At 33.2% G+C, this 22,757-nt stretch overlaps 1 protein-coding gene across 1 annotated transcript in view; it reads left to right on the plus strand.

Annotated features, from left to right (window-relative positions):
• The first annotated feature begins 17,176 nt into the window (after positions 1-17,176).
• Positions 17,177-22,757, plus strand: part of LOC145247509 (uncharacterized) — a 56,075-nt gene continuing 50,494 nt past the window's right edge. Inside the window, exon 1 of the mRNA XM_080109323.1 lies at positions 17,177-17,314. The gene's annotated coding sequence lies outside the window, so the exon portion shown is untranslated. The remainder of the gene's footprint in view (positions 17,315-22,757) is intronic.

Below are 22,757 nucleotides of genomic sequence, written 5' to 3' on the forward strand. Positions count from 1 at the left end.
TTTTTTTTGTAATTTATGTAATTTATATTAATTTCAACATAACACATGTTTTCACCCGAAATGCGTTTGTTTCAAAATCTACTATTCTGCACTCAAACGTTTTAAGGAGGAGTCCCGGCAAAAAATTTCATTAAAAAAAATTTAGTTTTCATTTGACGTAATAATAAAGCCGGATTCAGTTGTGACACACAAATGAATTTTTATTTCCGCCAGCCCCACTCCAGCCTCCAAAAAATAAATAAATCAGATAACTTAGAACATTTTTTATTTTATGGACATTTAATCCCCCCTCCCCCAAACCCGATCCCGAACCTCTGTTCGTGTCCGACATTTTAAAAACGGTAACATATGTTTTAGTTTTGTAAATAAATTATTTCAGAGCATAAACCCAACATATGTCACACCACATGCATATTTTTAGTTCTAAAAGTCGGAAGAAGACCTTTTGTTGCCCGGGGGCTTTTCTTTTCTTTTTTTAATTTTTTTTTTTTTTTCTCATTTTTTATGGAAATCACTCTACGGAAGGCCTGAAGCCGTTTGATGTAAGGAACTGAAAAAATATACTACTTCAAGGTCAAAAACTATCTAACAATAAATGTTAGATGGATAGATTCCAACGATACGCAATTCTTCCCCCTTTGTCAGAAACATCGCTCATGGAATGAGAGAACTAAAGAGCAAAATAAGTGAAGCGAGTGAATGACTGACAAAGGCTATTTATTTATTTGCTTCCTCACTGAGCAAATTAGCCACAAGGCCGTTTTTTAATGTGGGGAGGAAAAGCCAGCTCCCCCAAGGGGGCACTCTGGCAGAATCCAAAATTAGCAATTGTCTGATATGATATTGACCAGAACTGATTACTTTCTTTTCCGCTCCTGGCCCGAAGGCTAAGAACAGCCTCTGTGCCTCTGCGCAAGGCTATCCGTCGAAAAATAATACTTACTAGCAGGCCACCCGGCATTGCTCGGTTCTAAAATATGCATAACTATTATATTTTTAGTCATGCAGAGTTCCTATTTCTTTTTATATGAGAGTTAATACTTATCAAGGCCATAAAGCTACTCAAGGATGAGGGTTAATAAGTGTACGGTAGTCAATGAGACAACTATTAATAGTGATAGGAATAAGGTAGAAATGGATTATTTAGGGGGCAGCTCAACAAGAACTTGTTTACATTGGACTTGAAGACGATCATATTGTAGTCAGCTGGAAAGTAAGCCAGCGGAATAAAGTTCCACAGGCAGCTCTGTTCATGAAATTTGTGTTTAGATTTAGGCACAGATAGAGAGTTGGGGAAACAGTTGATAGTGGTTGTAGCTAGACGAGTATTTTTGTGAAAGTTTGGCAAGGGGGAGCATAGATTGAAGCTCAGACGAGCACTTGCCATGAAAATAACGATAGAAATTTATTATTATAGAGCCAATATGCTATTAATTATTATCCGATAATTAGTGATGATTTCAAAAGTTATAAAAAAAAATAACTTGAATACTATCCACTACAATCAAAATAAAAAAAAGGTTTATCCCTCCAGCATTATTATCATCTGAGTTGCTTATAGATGGATATGAAAGGTTAAACATTAAGTGATTTTGAGCTATGAATGCTTAGTTTTACGCATGTGCAAAAGTAACAGCAGAAGTAATGTTTTATTCGACTTACTCTGCCAAAGTCAACTGTTTTTTTTTTTTTTAATTTGGACTCCTAAACAACTATTTTTACACACTAAAAACAAAATGACATCATCCCACAAGTTCAAATCCCCTGTATATCAAGTTTCAAGTCTGTAGACCAAAGATTAAGAGAGGAGTTTGGTAGCGACTTTCTATACACACACACACACACACACACACACACACACACACACACACACACACACACACACACACACATGGTCACTTTTATGTATATGTATAGATATATATCAATACATTAGAACCATTTATGCTACACGATAATGCATACTATAGAAAATACGCATAAATAAAACTGAGCATAATAGTTAAATTAAACCAATCATCTAATATAAACCATAAAAAAAATAAATAATTAATTAAAGTTCAAAGAATATGCAAATTAGTTAACCTTTATTTAGAAGCTCGCATATCCATGACTGAGTATATTAAGAAGTTTGTTTTAATAATTTTTAAATAGAAAAAGTAGGCTTTTAATATCAATGTCAGAGCAAGAAAAATTTCAACTTTATATATATATATATATATATATATATATATATATATATATATATATACTTGTAGTCATCGACATACAATCCTGTTTCGTTGTATCACAACTCATCAGTGCCGCTAGACTAGCACCACTCCCAAGCCAAGGACTGAACCTACAACCATCACGTTGCCAGTCAGCAGTTTTACCGATCGACCCATGGGAACGGCGGCCGTAAATAATCTCGCCAAATGTGTCAAGGGTGTGAGTTCCGTTATAAAAACGTTGAGTTAATTTGAATAAAATAATATATAATCAGGTGTGCTTGAAAGGAGTAATGTTTTATTCGACTTCTCCTGCCAAGGTCAACTGTTTTTCTTTTGTTTGTTTTTTTTTCAATTTTGATGCCTTAACAACTATTTTTACTGGCTGAAAACAAAATGACATTGTTCCACGAGTCCAAATTCCACTATATATAAAGTTTCAAGTTTGCAGACCAAAGATTAAGAGAGAAGTTTAGTAGAGACCTTCTACACACACACACACACACACACACACACATGGTCACTTTTATCTATATGTATAGATATATATAAATACATTTGAAGCATTTATGCTACGTAATAATGCATTGAAGTTAAAAAAATATGCAAATTAGTTAACCTTCATGTAGTCACTCGCATATCCATGACTAAGTATATTAAGAAGTTTGTTTTAATAATTTTTAAATAGAAAAAGTAGGCTTTTAATACCAATGTCAGAGCACAAAAACTCAGTTTTATATAAAGACTACCCGGCGTTGCTTTGGTGTTTGGAAGTGTGTGTGTTAAATAAAAAAACGTTGGGCGGGTAAAAGAAAAAAAAAAGTTTTAGTAGAAAGGTAGGATTGAACCCCGAAGCCTTGACGTGAAGGTGGAAACAAAAGGGAAAAAGTGCCAGACACCTAACCATCTCGGCCACAAGGGAAGAGGGACTGATAAGCGCGTTAAGTGAAGGTTTATAAAGCGAAATAAACAGGTGCGAGGAAGTGGCGTGATGTCTGACCTAGTTTTGCGCTGCAAACCAAATCATTCACTTTTCGAAGACGTGGCGAGCTGGTAAAAGTCAGGCAGATTAAATACACACGCGACCCCCATTGTTAAGTCATAGTTATTATGATTTAGACGTGATATAAAAAGTTTTAAGAAGGAGTGAGCCGAGCAGGAAAGCCGACGGAAAAAGCCTTTTGTAGACATACACAAAAAGCGAACATACATACATACATGCATACATACATACACACATTTTCGCTTTTATGTATATATAGAAGATTGACGACTCAAGATAATAAAAGATAACGAGGTCCATGAAGAATGAGAATTCAAAGTATCCAATGAACTGGGTTGCTTTTTCATGTAAGGAGAAAGTGAGCATACATGTTCATTTTGTCTGGCGCCATGTGAATTTACATGTGCGCAAATGAAATAGACAGATGTGTGTGCATATTAGCATGTCTGTTTTGTTAGTGAGAGTGTCTATGCATTAGTAATGAGACAATTCCAATATTTTCCCCGATTCCGATACAATTACCGATTCTATTCTAAATTTCTGATTCTGGTACAATTACTGATTCCAGTTACAATTCTAAATTTTACAACTGACTAATTGCAAAAAATCGACTTTCATTGTTAGAGATTTAGCAAAGAGGTCTCATTTTTTAAATATAGATCTAATCTTATTTTTTAGATATTAAATCTAATCTTATTTTTTAATTTGACAAACTTCTTAAAATACTCAATTTTATTCCATATGTTTCTTTTTATTTTCTCCTCTGAAAAAGAGATACTATTCTCGAAAATTAGGGACATCAACACCTACCATCTTGAAGGACACATTATGCTGATAAATAAACGTAATATGATTAAACAATTATTGAAAATTACTTCTAATATTATCATTATTCTTTTATATACTAACCTTGTGTCCACAGTATTTTCCACAAACTGCACTGATATAGCCTTCAACAAAACTCCTTTCACAATAATAGATATAGTATACTACCTCCTTTTCAAAGGAGGAAGTAATAACTGGGAGGATGGTCTCATGACAACAGAACATATACTACACTACACTCTGAACTGAGCATTGAAAGATAGCACATAATACAATTAACAGAAGTAATAGTATAGTTTTGGCTTCAGACAAACAGATACAAAATCGCCATTTGTAATAGATTGTAGTTGACAGAATATTATTATCTTAGTACGGAATTAATGTTAGTTTCTTAAAACTACTAATGAAAAATTCTAATATTTAGACAAGTTCTTCATCTCTATTAGTATGATTGTAATTCCACATTGTATTATGACTATTGAAGTCACCAATAATTAGGTTGGGTTTACTGTTCATAGTGCAACTGGCAGGACATTCGAACGGGACTGTAAGTGGTTTGTAAACAGATGTTGTCATCATTTTAATAGTTTCCAGTTTCAGTATTTCCATACTGCCAGACAACTTTCCCAGCAATCTTTGACTATCGTAAAATGATGCTTCTATTACCCCGTACTGGCATGGAAAATGACTAGAGACATGCCTGGAATTCTGGTTGGAGAGGATGTTTTACGTGTCTCTTAAAGCAAAAGACGTCAGCCTTGATATTGGACACATAGCAAGCCGTCCTGAGGTGTCACTGTTTTTTTTTTTTTGTTTTGTTTTTATTTATGTTCACCCCCAAACAAGACATATTGCCACTTGGACATAAGGATATTTGGGACCATGCCTATGAAAGATTAACAAGATGTTTGTTTACATTACATTTAAACTTCTGCGCATCAGTACAAGAAAGCAGGTAGCAGGAAGCTGTTCGAGAGAAGAAGCTATTAGAGTAGAAAGCTTTCTGACATTTAGGGACTTCAACAATGAAGGGGTGTGATTTTGTTGCTAAGTGGATTTGTTGGGGTATGTACATTAAGGGGGAACAAGCGCAATGAGTTCATCAGAGCATCAGAACACATTCCATTAAAATATTTGTAAAACAGGCACAGGGAGGCAACATTGCGGTAATGGAGGGGTTGGAGCTTAGTTGACAAAGTGAGATCTGTTAGATTGGAGACTCTTTTTTGGGGGTCCTATCCAAGAGGGAGAGGCTAGTGGCAGATGCACCAGCCCAGAATTGGCAACAATACTATATACATGGGCGAATGGTAGCCTTGTATACTCTCAGGTGTGAGTAGTTTTCTAGCAGGAACCCATCTTCCTTGTAGCAGCCTTCTCAATGTCCTCAATGTTATCAATGTCCCCGTTAATGTTTTTGAGAGACCGATTATTGCACTATATCCATCTCGGCAAAATAATTAAAAAAAAAAAATCCAGTAGTGGTAAAAGGGTGGACCCTCGCTAAAGGCCTGCCTAGCATAAGTTATTGAGGTAATTTTGTAGTTCTGATCCAAAATAATGGACGACTGTGACGTCAGTTAATTGTCTGTTATTTTAAAAAATATTTCAGATCTCTCTCTCTCTCTCTCTCTCTCTCTCTCTATATATATATATATATATATATATATATATATATATATATATATATATATATATATAGCATCATCTCATCTCATCTCCGTCGTCTTTCAGGACATTTCACCCCTGAATCTACACAACTTCTCCCGATCTCGCATAACAGTTTCCAGGTCCCCGAACACTTTCCAATTCTGTGTCTTATAGCAGATTGTCAATGTAGGTCATTCTTCTTCCACCACAGTTTCAGCGTCCATCTGTTGGTATTCAGAGAACTAGCTTGCTGCTTCTAAGTATATATATATATACTCGGATTTTTTTTATTCAAAAGTAATGGACTAGTGAATTCAACAAGGTTGTTAGATAGTACTCAATAAAAAGAGCTGATAATATTTGTTTATTGTTATATAAACATGCTCACATCCCGCTGCTACAAACAGCCACTTGTTTCAATCAAACAACAGATATCATCAGGCAGCGACTTGACTATTCAAATGTTCAATGAATAACATTATTCATTGAACATTTGAATAGTCAAGTTGCTGCCTGATGATATCTGTTGTTTGATTGAAACAAGTGGCTGTTTGTAGCAGCGGGATGTGAGCATGTTTTATATAACAATAAACAAATATATATATATATATATATATATATATATATATATATATATATATATATATATATATATATATATAAGCATTTAAGAAAATATGTTAAAAAACACTTAAGGAAAAGTTAAAAACATTTAATTTTTGGAAAAGAAACACAAATAAAACGGATTGTCCTTAATCCGTGAAGTTTCGAAAGAAAGATTTTCCTTTTCATCAGAGGAGAGGAGTTAGCAAAGTACGGAATAAGATTTTGCTTGTAAAATATTTAATGAGACCGCAAGTATGAAGTAGATCGTACTTCCGTGAATATGAAAAACAGTGAAAAACAGAGGAAGTGAGAAAAAAAATGCAAAATAATTTCATGTGAATGGATGTTCAAATTAATGACGAATTGAAATTCCAAAGACGGTAAAATCCAAAGACATCCCGTTAATGGAAAATGTTCCGAAATAATTTAAAAGGCAAATTTCTGTGTAATTAATCATAAATGGACTCACAGAGGAAAGATTAATCTGAAGTATTTCTATAAAAAGAATGAGAAATTGTCGGGAGAGTGATGAAAAACAGTTTATATATATATGATGATTGCAACGTCTTATCAGACGAATGCCACTCCCTGAGGGAGTATCTATACAAAGATGATGTTACAGAGTTTTAGCTTTGTACGACAGCTAAGGTTCAAAATTTGAGATCCAGCAACAAGCAAGAGCAAGATAGCCAGCAACAATATGTATATATATATATTATTTAATTACATAATTTGATATAAAAAGATATAATTTTATGTGTACATTTTCAGTATTTACTTCAACAGTGCTCAATACATAAGTAGAGCTAGGTAGTAAGTTATAAAAATATATATAGCAATTAAGCTTATGGCATAAGCCTAACGAATTCGCATGAGGATGAAATGTGGAATATTCTGTGTAGCTTAATTGCCATGTATATTTTCATAACTTACTATATATATATATATATATATATATATATATATATATATATATATATATATATATATATATATATATATGTGTGTGTGTGTTTGTGTGTGTGTGTGTGTTTTGGTAAAATATGTTTTTTCAATTATATTTCACTCTTTGTGTATACCAATCCTTTTTGTTTAAAAGCTCAATATATGTTTAATATAACAACAGAGCATATATAAAAGAATAAAAGTATAATACGTTTCAAGATCCAAATATTTATTTTTCATGCAAAACAGCTCCTTCAGTATGTTAAAATTTTGGTACATTTTTTTTTCAGATCCGTTTCGTTATTCAGAAACAAACGGTTATTATTATGTCCATACCGTCTTTTTCAGTGCATATACTCTTCAGAAGAATGAGAAATTCTTTGCTTAGATAGCAAAAAATGCACGACAATATAATGTTGCAAGAAAAAAAAAGTTCATAGAAGAGTCAACATCGTGTATATATATATATATATATATATATATATATATATATATATATATATATATATATATATATATATTACACCGAGGAAAACCGAAGGTATGGACGAAATTATGTTCTTGTAAAAAAAAGTTAAAAAATTTTTTTTTCATAATAGCATTTTGTATTCCTGTCACCAATAGAAAACGAATAAAGAAAAGTTATAAACTTTTTGTATTCATTCTTTATGCATTTTCATATATATATATAAATATATATATATATATATATTTTATTACTACCTAGCTCTACCATCGTATTGAGCACTGTTGAAGTAAATACTTAAAGTTTACGCATAAATTTATACTTTCGTATATTAATTTATGTGATTAAATGAAGTAGTTATATATATATATATATATATATATATATATATATATATATATATATATATACTAGCAAAAGTACCCGTCATTGACTGGCTTCAAAAACAGCCTACAGAAAATGGACTTTGATTTATGAAAGTAAGATAGGTTATGAAAAGGAAGGGTTGTAAAGAGATAGCTTCGAATTTGGGGGTATCAAAACCAAAGTAAAATATGATGAAAGTAAAAATAAAATAGATAAACCCCATAATTTATCATACCATACCTGTTCACACTGAAACACTTATCACAATATTCTGTGGATCTATATTAAAAAACCTTGTTAAACTTTTTGACATATTTCCATTCTATGGAGGTCAGGTGCGAACGAACATCCCACAATTTTATTATACTATATTTTTTCAAACTGAAACATAATTATGAAAGTATACTTATGCAGATAGATATGAAAAGTCTTTATTAAAGTTTGTGCCTATTTCCATTCTATGTAGGCCTTGTGCGAACGCAGACCCCACAATTTTATTATACCATCCCTATTTAAGTTAAAACATACTTATCAAAGTATTATTATGTACATCTATATCAAAAATACTTGTAAACGTTTTTTTTTTAATTTTTAAATTTTTTATTTCCATACTTTGTGGACCAGGTGCGAACGCAGACCCCACAATTTTAATGAACCACTGTTTTGCCAGATCAAACATACCCATTCCTGTGTCTCGATACATCTTCTATTATATGTAATCAGTTTTTTAAAATAGTCAACCATATAGGAGCCTATTCGTGACCACACACACACACACACACACACACACACACACATTCAGCTTTATATTATACATATATATATATATATATATATATATATATATATATATATATATATATATATAAGAAAAAAAAATTAAAACTGTAAGTTGAAATTTACAATCAAAATTTATTGTTCGACTTAATACTCCAAAAAATAATTTATAAAGTCCTTATTCCGTGAAGTTTCAAAGAATGCTATTCTTACTATTCTTCTCATCAGAAGACAGAAAGAGATCAGCAAATTATATTTGCAGCAATGCTAGAATTTACTGGTTATGGCATTAAATGAAACCGCAATTTATCATAGTCATAAATTGTAAATATGTACGTGTCCTTTAAAAAACGAGTGAAAAAAATGTAGGAAATGTAAAAAATAATAAAAACAAACCGGGTATAACATTGCAGCTTGCATGAAGATTCTTTCAAAGATAATCCAAAAGGCGAAAATAATTCTTTAGAAAGAATCAAATCTAAATTTAAATCCAATTGAATATAATTAGTCCGGTTGGAAAATTTTCAGCACAGCTGAAATTATGGAAATTATTTTTTGCAGAGACTGCAGTAGTCCAAAGACAAGTTGATCCCCAGTTGAGTGGATTCGAGAAATAAGATGGACAGAAAATTAACATGTCATCTCCTATCGTTGGCTTAATTATAAAATTATAATAAGCTCTATTGTGTGAGTATCGAGCTTTTTTAATTGGTTGGGATTAATATATCTATATATGAATACGAAATATGTGTCAGTGGATAATTAAAAATAATACATATGCTGCTCCCCATTTGGGAGTACCAGGCTGATCAAAGGGAAAATTATTCCCAACTCGCATTTAGGTAAAAATGCGCTTCCATATAAATAATTGAATTCATTCAATAAGTATCGCTACAAAAAAAAACAAACAAACAACATCTATATATAAATACTTGGTAGTTATATATAGATGTTGTTTATATAGATTGAAGTATATATATATATGATAAAAAAAAACAAAAAAAACAGGCAGCGTTTGCCTGAAATAAGCAATGGTAAACTTCAATCTAATATAAATACCAAGTATTTATATATAGATGTTGTTTGTTTATATATAAATATATAGGCGCTTATGTCAACGGATCATTAAATCTAAGGGAGATAACCAGCATAGACATAACAAAAATAAGCATATTTTGCAAGACACTAAAATAATCAGAACAATGAAAGAATGTTGAATAAAAAAAAAATGATTACACGAAAAAAAAAAAAAAGAAATTTGTTTTTCTTTATTTAAGGTAATCAGTCAGCGTCAGAACGATTAAAACTTTTTTGAAGGAGATTTTGAAGTATTGTGAGGAATTCCATATACAACCGCCATCTTGTTTAGGCCGTGATACGTAGGGTGAAGAACATAGACGAAGACGGGTTAGGAGGGAACACAACATGTGTGTTTTATTCAGGATAATTACATAGAGAGTAAAGCTATTATTAGTTTCGTACTAAATTCATTTGCATGTAGTTGGTGTTAGTTTTGTATCATAACATCACCCCTGTTTAGTTATGTGTTAGTGTGTTGTTTTTTGTTTTTGTGTTCTTTTTTAGTCCTTGAACCTTGTTGGGGTTTTTATGACTCGTCCAGATCGAGTACGGGTTGGACTTTCTTGGACTGGGTCTTCCTGTGTGCCTTTTGTATTGTTGCAGTGTGTGTTAATTTGTTTTTGTTCATTGTGTACATGGGTTTGTCCCGTGTTCTGCATTGTCGTTGGTGCTGGGTCGTCAAAGCGGACTCTCTTCATTGTCGTCTGTATTGGTACAGCATGTAGGTGGGCTCTGTTGCGGCGGTGTCTGGTCCGTTTGGAGTCTGTACAATGTAGCTCCTTGGATTGTCCTCATCCTTCCGAACAATTGTCGTCTTGGTTTTCTATGGTCACATGTTGACCTGGGTATAGTGGTGGTAGGTCTCTGGTTTGCATCTTACCGTCGTGGTTTCTCTTAATTTCGTCTGACCTTTCTTCTAGTTGCTGCCGGTACTCTTCCTTTCTTGGCTCTGCTCGGCTGAGGAGTGTCGTGGGTATAGCTCGTCTGAATAGTAGTTCAGCGAGTGCTGGTAGGTTGCTATCTATTGGGGTTGCTCTGATCTGCAGTAGTGCTAGTTGTATGTCACCCTTGCCTTTAAGGCATTTTTTCATTACTGATTTGACATGTCGCACATGACTCTCAATAAATCCGTTACTTCTAGCGAAGCGTGGCGAGCTGGTGATATGTTAATACCCCCACGATGTAATGAAGTTCTGGAAGGCTTGCCCAGTGAATTGTGGGCCATTGTCCATCATGATTTGGTCAGGTCGCCTGAATAGGGATGTGTAGTTCTTGATTTTGTCAGCTACTGCTTTGCTGCTAATGAGTGTGGGCATTTCGTCAACCACTGGGTATTTTGAGTACCTGCCCACGGTGAGGAGATATTGCCGTCCATTTATTTCGAACAGGTCCGATACAATGTATTGCCACGGTTGTGATGGAATGTTGTGTGGCTTGAGTGGTTCCCGTCTGTTGGCATCCTGGTGTTCCTGGCAGAGTGAGCACGACTGGCACATTTTTTCGACGTCCTTGTTGATGTTAGGCCAGTATATGCTCTCTCTTGCCTGTCGACGGGTTTTTCTATGCCTTGATGGGCCTTGTGGAGTTAGCGCATGATGTCACTCCTCATAGATTCTGGGATCAGAACCTGCCTTCCTTTGAAGAGTATTCCTCCCTCGAGGGCTAGTTCTTCACGGAATGACCAGTATGTTCTGATGTCAGTTGGGACATACCGGATAGTTTCTGGCCATCCGTGAAATACGATCTCTTTCAGGAAGTTTAGAGTTCTATCCCTTGTTGTCTCACTACAAAGTAAGGCTCTCTTCCCCACTGAGAAATTGATGGTTGCAATGGTGAGGTGTCCATCATCGACTTCTGTGTATATGCCATCAATTCTTTCGTCTAGTTCGATGACACTGTTGTTTTCTGGGTTGGGCAGTTGGCTAAGTGTGTCTGCAAGGATCATGTTTTTGCCTGGGCGGTAGACTACCATGAAATTGTAGCCTTGTATCTTTAAAAGCATACGTTGTAGACGCGGTAGTGCTGAGTATAGCGGCTTTGAACATATAGTGACTAATGGTTTGTGGTCGGTCACCGGTCACTACGGTGAACGTACTTGCATAAATGTACATATGATAACGCTGGATACCGTGCACAATTGCGAGCATTTCGTGCTCAATGTTGCTGTATTTGGATTGATATTCGGTCAGCATTTTAGAACCGAATGTGATTGGCTTGTCTGCCTGTGTCAGTGCTACCCCAGACCCTTCTGCGATGCATCCACTTCCAGTGTTACTGGTTTTGTTTGGTCGTAGTAGGATAAAAAGGCGTCGGCGGTGATCATTTGTTTTAGGTCATCATAGCATTTTTGGTGGTCTGGATCCCATATCCAGGGTGTTTGTGATCTCAGGAGACTGCGCAGGGGGTGTGCTTTCTTAGCGAAGTTTGGTATATATTGGGAAAGATAGTTCAACATTCCTAAGAAGCGCTGTAATTCGTCCTTGCTTTGTGGCTGTGGCATCTGTTGAATGTCATGTACTTTGGTAGGGTCTGCCTTGATGCCGTTGGGTGTGTATATGCTTCCGAAAAATGTGAAGCTGCTTTTTCTGATAGCACATTTCTTACTGTTAAACACAAGACCAGTTTTAGCTGCTCTTTCCATTAGGTTTCGCAAATTTCTGTCATGTTCCTCGTTGTCCTCTCCATAAACTGCCACATCGTCAGCTATGCTAGCTACACTTTCCAAACATTCAAGGATCTGGTCCATCTTTGCTTGGAATATGTCTTGCGAGACACTTAGGCCAAATGGTCATTTCCAACAGACCCTTCCAAATGGTGTTCTACAGATTATCAGTAGCTGGGATTGTTCATCCAGGTGAATCGACCAATATCCTGCTTTGGCATCTAGCTTACTGAATACTTTTGCTTTCGCAAATTTGGGGTTTTGTTCTTCAACCGTGGGTATTTTGTACGGACACCTTTTCAAACTGGAGTTAAGTTTCTAAGGGTCGATGCATATCCTGAGAGATCCATCCTTTTTTGTGCTAAAAGCCAGGCTGGAGCACCAGTCTTTTCTTAGCACTTCCTCTTCTATCACTCTCAATTTCTTGTTTGGTTTTGTCCTTGAGATGGATGCTGCATTTACGAGGAGGGTCAATGAATGGCTCTGAGTTTAGCCGTTCTGCTGAAGTTTCCGTTCTGTTCTAGATAAGCTTCCTTAAGTTGCACAACATCGCGGACAGGTGTATGCAGAAGTTCTGGCGCTGCTTTCTTTATAGCGTCAACATTTATCGTGATGAGGTTGAGCTGTTTGCTTGTAGGCAGGCCTACAACGGCTGGTCCTGGAACATCTACCACATAGAATACAGCGTTTATCCATTTAGAGTTCCTGTGTCGGCATGGAATGTTGATGGTTCCTGCGCAGGTGATTGTGTCACCGCTATAAGATGTGAGTCTTATGTGCGGTGATGGTCGTAGTATGTTTAGAGCAGCTTTGTGTGTTCCGTATATTTGTCCATGCATTTGTCACTGATCGTGATCGCATAAAAGTGTTTGTGATAGTTGTCTATGTTGTCCACATTTTGGTTTCTTCTTCACTGTTCCGGTCTTCTTTTTTTACTATGATGTCGGTCGCAGTGGGGTTGCCTTTTGTGGCCTCTACTAGGAGGTCTACCCTCTCTGTTCTGTTTCGTGGACCTACAGCATCTGGCCCAGTGACCCTTGTTCCCACATGCGGAGCATTCATCATGATATGCGGGGCACTGTCATGGTTTGTGGCATGTGTCACAGTTCTTGCATTTCCTGCCCCTGTGTATGCTATGGATATTCTCTTTTTGCGACTCACAGATTTGTTGAAGTTGGTTGTTTCCGGCTGTGAGGGCTTCAAATTTTCTGCCTTCGGTGAGGGCGTCAGCGATCCTGTATCCTTTGAGTTTGCTGTATAGTTCATTCCTGAAGGCTTCATAAGGTGTGGAGGCAATTATTGGCTCGATGATTCTCTCATACAGCTCTTCTTCGGAGAAGTCGCACTTTAGTGAAAGCATTCTGGCTCTGGTGATAAAGTTGTCTAAACTTTCGTCAGGTTTTTGTCTATACTGCATTAAATGCAGTCTGTGTATTTGGAAGTGCATGTTAGTGTTTATTTGTGCTTCACATAGCTTTTGTGGTGACCGTTTTTCTTCGTCTGTCAAACCACTGACGTTGAGCCGTTTCAGACCCTCATCACCTATGCCACGATAGATTTTTCTGGCTTGCTTCACTGTGTCCATTATGTCCTCATCCTTTAAATATAATGTCATTTTTTGTTTAAGTAGTGATAATGCTTCACTAAGGTCAGGGTCAATCCATTGCATTTCAGGTAGATGGATTGCCATTTTGTTAAATTTAAAAAAAATTTTTTTTATCGAGGTAGTTTAACTTTTCTAAGCACGTGGCTTTCTTGTGGTAGTACCGTCTATTAGACGGGGTAAAAAATTACGCTTGGTCTGATATATAAAAAGTTTTAAAATTTCTGTCATCGACAGAAAACTATCCAGTAGACAGTAGATATTTGAAATATTGTTGAATATCAGTAGTGTAAATTTTTGTACTCACAAAAAAAAAGGCGTTTGGTTGCAAGGGACAGTTATGGCTGACTGACGTTCGTTGTCGTTTTTTTTTTTCGTGTTGGTTTAATTTTGTTTTCTTTTCTGTACAGAGTTTTGTCCAGGCTTTTTAGTGTGTATGGGGTTTATCTTTGTTCATGGTTGTTTTACTGCCTGGCACCATGATGTGATACATAGAGTGAAGAACATAGACGAAGACAGGTTAGGAGGGAACGGAACACGTGTGTTTTATTCAGGATAATTACATAGAGAGTAAAGCTATTATTAGTTTTGTACTAAGTTTGTTTGCATGTAGTTGATGTTAGTTTTGTATCATAACAGTAGCTGGTCTGTGATTGGTTTAAATTTGAATGTGTCAGGTGATTTGACTTGGCGTGCTTTTTGTATCATGCTATTATTTTTCAGTCTAAGACAAATTCGGAATGGGATAGACTCAACTCAGCAGCCCTCTCTCTTGAGGGAGCCAAGACAATTCCTTCATGGACCCCAAACAGTTGGTGAATGAAGGCTACAACTCTACAAGCAGAGACAACTTATATTTCTGTATTTATCCTAATTTAGGATGACATTCAAGAACTGTTCTGCATGTTTATTTACCAAATATTGGATCTTATCTCATTTCCCATGGGGCTCACATTATGCCTAATTATAGGCGCCATCATTCCCACCGAATTTATCATGAACATTCATGGATCCTTCCAAAGGAACAACGAACTAACATTCCAACAATAGGAATTCGAACTTAAGGGCCACCGTTTTGCAAAAGGACTATACCAGAACCAAAGAACTTTCGTTGCTGTTATTTTTTAATAAAGTGAGTTTAAACGGTATGGCTTTTTTTGTGGAATTCATTTGCTTCTGCAGGGAGGAAATTGAGTGTGTAGGAAAGACATTTCTTACAGTATTTAAATCGTCAATTTCTGGCTATGATTAAAGTTTAATTTAAGTTAATTTAATTAATTTTTTTTTTTTTTTTTTTTTTACTATTCTGTAGTTTCATTTTGCAAGGTATAATTTGTGGTGCATAATAATTAACGTACACAAAATAACAAAAATAAAAAATGTTTTTGAAGGAGATTTTGAAGTATGGTTTTAAATACTTTAAAATCTCATCCAAAAACGTTTTCTATTTTTGTTGATGTAATTTTTTTAAACGAAAATAAAAAAATTACAAAATAAGAAATTTGTTTTCCTTTGTTTTAGGTAATCAGTCATTTCTGTCTATGATTAAAGTTTATTTAATTTTTTTTATATTATGTACAAATGTATTAAAAAAGGAGGAAAAATGACAACGTTCAAAGATTCTGCACAAGATAAAGTGTTCGCTTTTTTTTCTCTTAATAAGGGAAGCATTTTTCTTTGGCAAATTGGACAACTTCTTGATTAATTAAGTTTATTTAATTGTTGTTGATTAATTAACAGTTTCATTGTAACAGATTGTCTCCTTTTGTTTTGTGTACATTAATTAATAAGTTTATTTTGTTACTTAACGTTGTTATATTTCTAAGTTCGTTGATTAACTTCGCTAACTTATTTCCTTTTCGTAAACTGTTTCAGCAATTTCCGGAACTCGGCTACAGTAATCGTGTAATCATTTCTTTTTTTTTTTTCCCCATTTAACATTATTTTACTACTGTTCTATTGAATTTTCAGCATCCCAAATTATATCTTACAAAATATACTTATTTTTGCTGTGTTTATGCTGGTTATCTCCCTTAGATTTAATGATCCTTTGCCATGATTATTAAAGAGTACTTAATAGCGGATAGAGCTGGTATATAGTCTGTTTATTATTTTTCTGGAAAACCTATAATAGTGGTAAATTTAAAGGGATTTTTTAAGGGTGGAAGATGATTGCTGCACCTTTACCAAAAATACATAAAACATATTTATAATCTATACCACCTTTTTTTTTATTCGCTTTTAACCGCGACCTTTAACATTTACCACTAAGTGGTTTGTCACAGGTAAGCAACGACACAAGTGTTTTTTATCCCCCCTCCCCCGTCCCAACACACTAGCAAGGTTAGAGACGAGATCAGTTTAAGAAGGGGCTCTCTGGATGTATGCAAAACTTATGAGAAATCTCTGTTGGGGGCCTTCTCCTTCCATGTGACCGACAATACCACCCACCTGTAGTAGGAGATAATACTTGGGAGACAGCTCCCTCCTAAAACATAGACCAAGCACGAACCACACCCATTGGGATATATTCCGAGAGTCGTCTGTCTTCAAAACCCTCTATTCATGAACACTGAACAGACAGGGTTAGATTGTTCCAATGAATAAAGCCGTTAAATATGTCTCACCTAAAAATCCCTAGAATTGATTTATGAATAAAATGGGACAAATAGAATTTATTTTTAGAATAAGCTACTGCTGATTGATAAGCTAAAATAATGAAGAAAGAAAGAAAAAAAGATAAAGGAAAGAAAAGACGTAAAAGAAAAAAGTAAATTGCTTCTGAAAAGAAAGAAGAAAAGAAAAGAAAAAATGAGAAAAAAGAAAGAGAAAGACAAAATGAAAAGAAAGAAAAAAGAAAAATTAAAAGAAAAAGAACAGAAACAGGAAAGAAAAAAGAAATAAAAAAGAAAAGCAAACTGAAAACGAAGAAAGAAGAAAAAGAAACTGAAAAGAAAGGAAAGAAAAAAAAAAGAAAAGAAAAGAAAAAACCGAGTTGAAAACGACAACTTCCGGTTTTCATTGCATCACGGGAAGAAGAGGGAAATTCAAATGCTTTTCACACTTCTTATCTCTATAAATCTTGCTATTAAAACTCCAACTCAAATACAATTATTTTCATGTAAGTAAAATATATTTCGTACTTATTTTGTTTAAATTTCATGTTTCTTTTTTACAAATGTTTTTTTTTAATATCCGCTGTCACGTTTAAACAACTTTAAAAAAAAGAAAACCGTAAAACACACCTTATTTTTCATGTAGTAGTTAACATTTTAACCTTATTTCTTTTGAACTTTAAAAAAAAATATTTTAGATTTCTGCGTTTGAAGTTTTGTTTAAGGAAATTTAATTTTGTTTTATTTTCATCATGTTCTATTTTTCACGTGTGTTTATTACAATATACATATATTGTATGTATCGTAATAATAAAGTTTTAAGTCGTGTTAACATTTCGAACTTTTTATTCTCGGGTTTTGTATTTTGACCGGATGTTTTTTTTTTTCTGAAGAAAAAGAATCAATTTCTAATTTAAAGATAAATTAATTTACAATCAAATTATTTATTGTGAAATGATTTTCGACAGAATTTAATTGCTCCAAGACGACTTATATTTTAACTTTAGCAGTTATATTTTCTTTTTATGCCAACATTGTTTTCTCTGAAGATATTCTGTAAATAAGCGACAATATATCACCTCTCCACGAGGATAGACGCAATTTTTTTTTTTGGGGGGGGGGTGACACTCGATACTAATGAAAATTGCCCCAGTCTATAAGGATTTCTCAACTTACCGTGGACGAAAACAAAAGTGCATTATCAGAATAGACCCTACACTTTCCGTACATTTTGACAAATTAGACACAAGGCCAGCAAAAATGGTCATTTGTCATCTCTCTCTGGTGACCACATTAAAAAAATTTGGTGCTTCTACAGAATTTGAACCGGAACGAACCGATTTTTGCCGAAATTAAACTTGCGTTAGGGTTAAAGGTACTTTCTTATTACGACGTACTTGTCATGTCATAGTAATATATATTAAAAACTCGAAAATTGGTTCGATTTAGGTTTTTTTTTTTTTTTTTTTTTTTTTTTTTTTTTACGGGAAATTGCATTTTCTCTAGCTGTAAACACCTTGAGGATTGCAAATATGTGGATATATTTATCTTCCATTTTAATGGCACGATGGACTTTTTCTTTTATTGCTGAAAAACAATTTTCGTAATTTTTGGATATATTACTATTTTCGACATAAATACTGTTTTTGCTCAAAACGACATATTTAAACATCTTAACAAACGCTAATGTCTCGATAATTGCTTAAAAATCGAAAATTAAAATACTGGTAGAAACTCACCAAAGTTATTTTATGGTAACTAGGTATGGCCAAAAATGATCGAGAAAAAAAAACATGTGGTTCTGGTTCTTATCTTTTATTTTTTTTTTCTTTTCCGTTTGAATTTTGATTGTGTTTGAAAGAGATAAGTATCGAAAGAAATGTATATCCACGTGTTAAAGCAAAAATTACTAATGTCACGGCGATTTAAAGAATGAAATATAAAATAAATTTTTTTTTTTTTTAGATTAGGTCCACCTCCACAATTTTCTTTTAAATGACGACTTTTATAGGTTTTCGGGTAATCGTGAAAAAAAACGGTAATCTTGAAGAAAGAGAGCCTGTTTCCTCCATTTGACTATAGTTGGCGTTACTGTCTGTCCACCCAGTTACGGAAGCACAAAATGTATATAATGCCACCCTTGAAATAAAATGTTTTTGTTATGTTAATTTTAAACTTTTTTTTTTTTTTTTTTTTTTTTTTTTTTGCAAACATTTACATGTTGCTTATTTATTTTAAAACATTTACGTTTTATTTTATTTTTATTTTTTTTAAATTTATTTTATTTTTTTATATTTATTTTATTTATTTTTTTTTTTTTGCAAGCATAAACTAAATATTTTTGAAATATTTTTCTTCTTGAAAAGTTTGCTTTATGCACGTATTGTACCGCGCCATTTTTTTAAGTAGTAGTTTCAAGTAAGATTCAGGTTTTACAATATCCTTTTTCAAATTTATATATTATATATATATATATATATATATATATATATATAAATACTCGCGGAAAAGGTAAAATAAGTGCAGAAAAATTAAGAAAGAGGGGGGGGGATCCATAAAGTTAAAAAAAAAAAAAACAAAAAAAAACGTTGATTTGTAAAAATACTCGCGGAAAAACGGTTGTACCCATATAAATATGTTTAAAAGAAAAATATAGCAAAAAGACTTAGTTTATGCTTGCAAAAACCAAAAAAAAAAAAAACGTAAATGTTTGAAAATAAACAAGCACCAACACGTAAATATTTGGAAAAAATAAAACTTAAATATGTTTGCAAAAAAAACAAATCATGTTTAAAATTAAAATATAACAAACATTTTTTATTTCAAGGGTGCCATTATATACATTTTGTGCTTCCGTAACTGGGTGGACAGACAGTAACGCCACCTATAGTCAAACGGAAGAAACGGGCTCTCTCTTTCTTCCAGATTACCGTTTTTTTTTTCTTTTTTTTTTTTTTTTTTCGATATTTTCACTTTAATGTCTTGATTAAACTGTAGAAGTACCAAAAATAAAAATTCATAAGAAATTTAAAGTCCAACTTATTTTTCCAAAAGTATTTTAATCAGTTTCTAAAACTACTTCAATAACTTGAGTAAATTAGTCCTTGATTTTCTTTACTAAAAAATTGCATAATTATCCCCCACCCCCTCAAAGCAAGTTAAAGAAACGTCTGCAGTCAATTACCCGATGGTTTTACAAATGTATTAATCAATTAATAACGTTAATTTTGTTTAATTTCATTTTGTTGTGATAAGGAAATACTCATTGGCTATTGGCACTTCTGCATGTCAGTGATATGAGGCGAATGTGTGTATTTTAGTTTCAAGAACCGCCGACAGATGTCGCTTGTCAGCCAAAGAACAGGGGTCGATAACTATCTTTTCTAAAAGTGCATGCAAACTAAAATTATATGTTGCTACATTTTTATACAATCTTTCTGTACAAAAAAATTTAGGGTTTGTATTACTGTACACAGATTCGAAAAAGTTGTCAAAAAACAAATATAACAAATAAGTGTTGCCAAAGTCAAGATAAGTTACTTTTCTACCTAACTGGATAATTTTCTAGTGTTTTTATTTAATGTAACATGTTTATTCAGCTCGAAAAACGGTGTTTACCGATGTATTGGGAAATTTAAAATGGCGCCCGAATCTCTCTTCGGCACAGTAAGTTTGGGAAAAGAAGTTAAAAATCAAAAACTATGCAAAATACTGTTAGAAACTCGCTCAGTATATGTTTACCGTGACATAGCCTGACATATATTCAGTGGGTTTTTAAGTTTTGCATATTTTATTTTTAACTTTTTTTCCCAAACTTACCGTGTCAGTCGGACGCCATTTTAAGTTTTCCAATACATCGGTAAACACTTTTTCGAGCTGAATAAACATGTTACATTAAATAAAAACACCAAAAACATATCCAGACAGGCAGAAAAGTAACTTATCTTGCCTTTGATAACATTTGTTATGTTTTTGATTTTTCGAATCTGTGTACAATAATACGTACCCAAAAATTATTTAAACCTCTCTAAATGTTTCAGGTTTTTAAATTTCTATTTTGGTACATCACTCATTGAAAAGAAATTAAATTAATACATTATAATTTTGATACATTTTTTGTTTCTATTTTCATATTTTATTTCGTTATAATTTTGCGTTATTGTAAACATGTTTATATTTGAGGTTCACATAATGATCGCTAGATGTCATTTCTCTTTCGAAAGAACAGGGGTCGATAACTCGTCTCTGTTGCTAATGTCAGTCCTGTAGAAGTGCCAGAATGTTTTTAATGTATACAAGTCTAACATTTAATGTTTAATTTTCAAATTTTGAGCGATTGAGATTCACAAGATGACTCTCATTAAACTATTTTGTCTTGTTCTGAAAAAAATAAAAAAATTTGATAATACTTGTTTTAAACTAAATAATCGCTTTAAAATAAGTTAAAACACTAAAGTTTATCCATATAGGCAGAAGGTAACTTCTTTCCCTTGGCAACATTTGTTATAATTGTTTCTAACCACTTTTTTGTTTTGTCTATACTGCAAAATGCACCAAAATGGTTTTGTTTTTGTGAAATATTGAGGAATCGTCTCTATTTAAAATCCATTTATCACGCATGTAACTTAATGTGCCAACATTATGTAAATAAGCAAAATTACACAACATCTGGTCAAATTCGATCGCCATCTTGCTTTGATTTCACTGATTCACATAATGTTGACATATTTGAGCATGTTTTTCTCAAGTTATATGCATAATCATTCAAACATGGTAGTGTTTGAATACGATTAAGTGTTAGTTTTACTCGTTTAGAACTGCTTTAAAGCTTCACCACTCCCTTATTTTGCGACCAAATTTCAAACAATTTTTACAGTTCATAGGTCACCTTCTGGGCTATATTTTGAAATAAAAATTTTCGATTTTCGTTCATTAAAACAAAAGTTATAATAAAATTAGTGGTGTTCAAAAGTCCTCAGAATTAGTAAGGAACATGAGACGGTTTCTTATTGGCTGTTGGTTACCATAGCAACTTTTACGTTGTCGACACCTTCATAAACCATAGTGGGAAGCATGTCGCTTGCATGCCATCTTATTTGGGTTATATAGACTTAACAAGTGATGCGCTTTGCCGTGCTAGGACTGATAATATTTCATTTACAATGTCGCTTGTTTTATTTTTTTTGTTCCTTTCTGTTTCACTTATGTCTTATTTAGTCAATTTAAGAAGTTGGTAATTTTTTATGGATTGTCGATAATGCGTAGGATATTGAACGCAAATATCTCTAATCAGTCTGGAAAAATCATGGATTACATAGAAAATGCAAGCATGAAAAGTAATGTTAAGATTATCCTTAAAGTAAAAGGATTAATTGTTAAAACTGGAAAAGATAAAGACAAGATATTCTAGTAAAAATATAAATTTATAACTTAAAATATTATAGCATTAAGAATTTATACATAATGTTAAATTGAATTTTTTAAAATTAATGCTGCAATATTTTAAGTTAGAAATGTATATATTTTTTTTTTTTTTTTTTTTTTTTTACTAGTCTTTATCTTTTCCAGTTTTAACTAATACTTTTATTTTTCTAAGCTTAATCTTAACCATATTACTTTTCATGCTCGCATTTTTCTATGTAATAATACTAAATGGATTTGAACTCTAAATGGTTTCTCATTAATATATAACAAAAACATAAAACCATTTGTAACCTATACAAAATCTCTTCTCACATTCAGCTCTGGCTGTGATCTTTAACGTTTACTTTTCCATATTTAATATCTACATCAGTGATTAAAGAAAAATCTCTGTACGTTCTTATGGAATCAAGTTTTCATTAAAAAAAATCGCTTTATTTGATTTTATTTTATCTAGAGAAAAATCAAATTTTAGTGAGCTACGAGAAAGGGGTTGCTATGGGAGATAACTCCATCTGATTCTTGAAG

Source organism: Euprymna scolopes, chromosome 25 (genome assembly GCF_053919585.1).
Source record: "Euprymna scolopes isolate OS-2025 chromosome 25, ASM5391958v1, whole genome shotgun sequence".
Lineage (NCBI taxonomy): Eukaryota > Metazoa > Mollusca > Cephalopoda > Sepiida > Sepiolidae > Euprymna > Euprymna scolopes.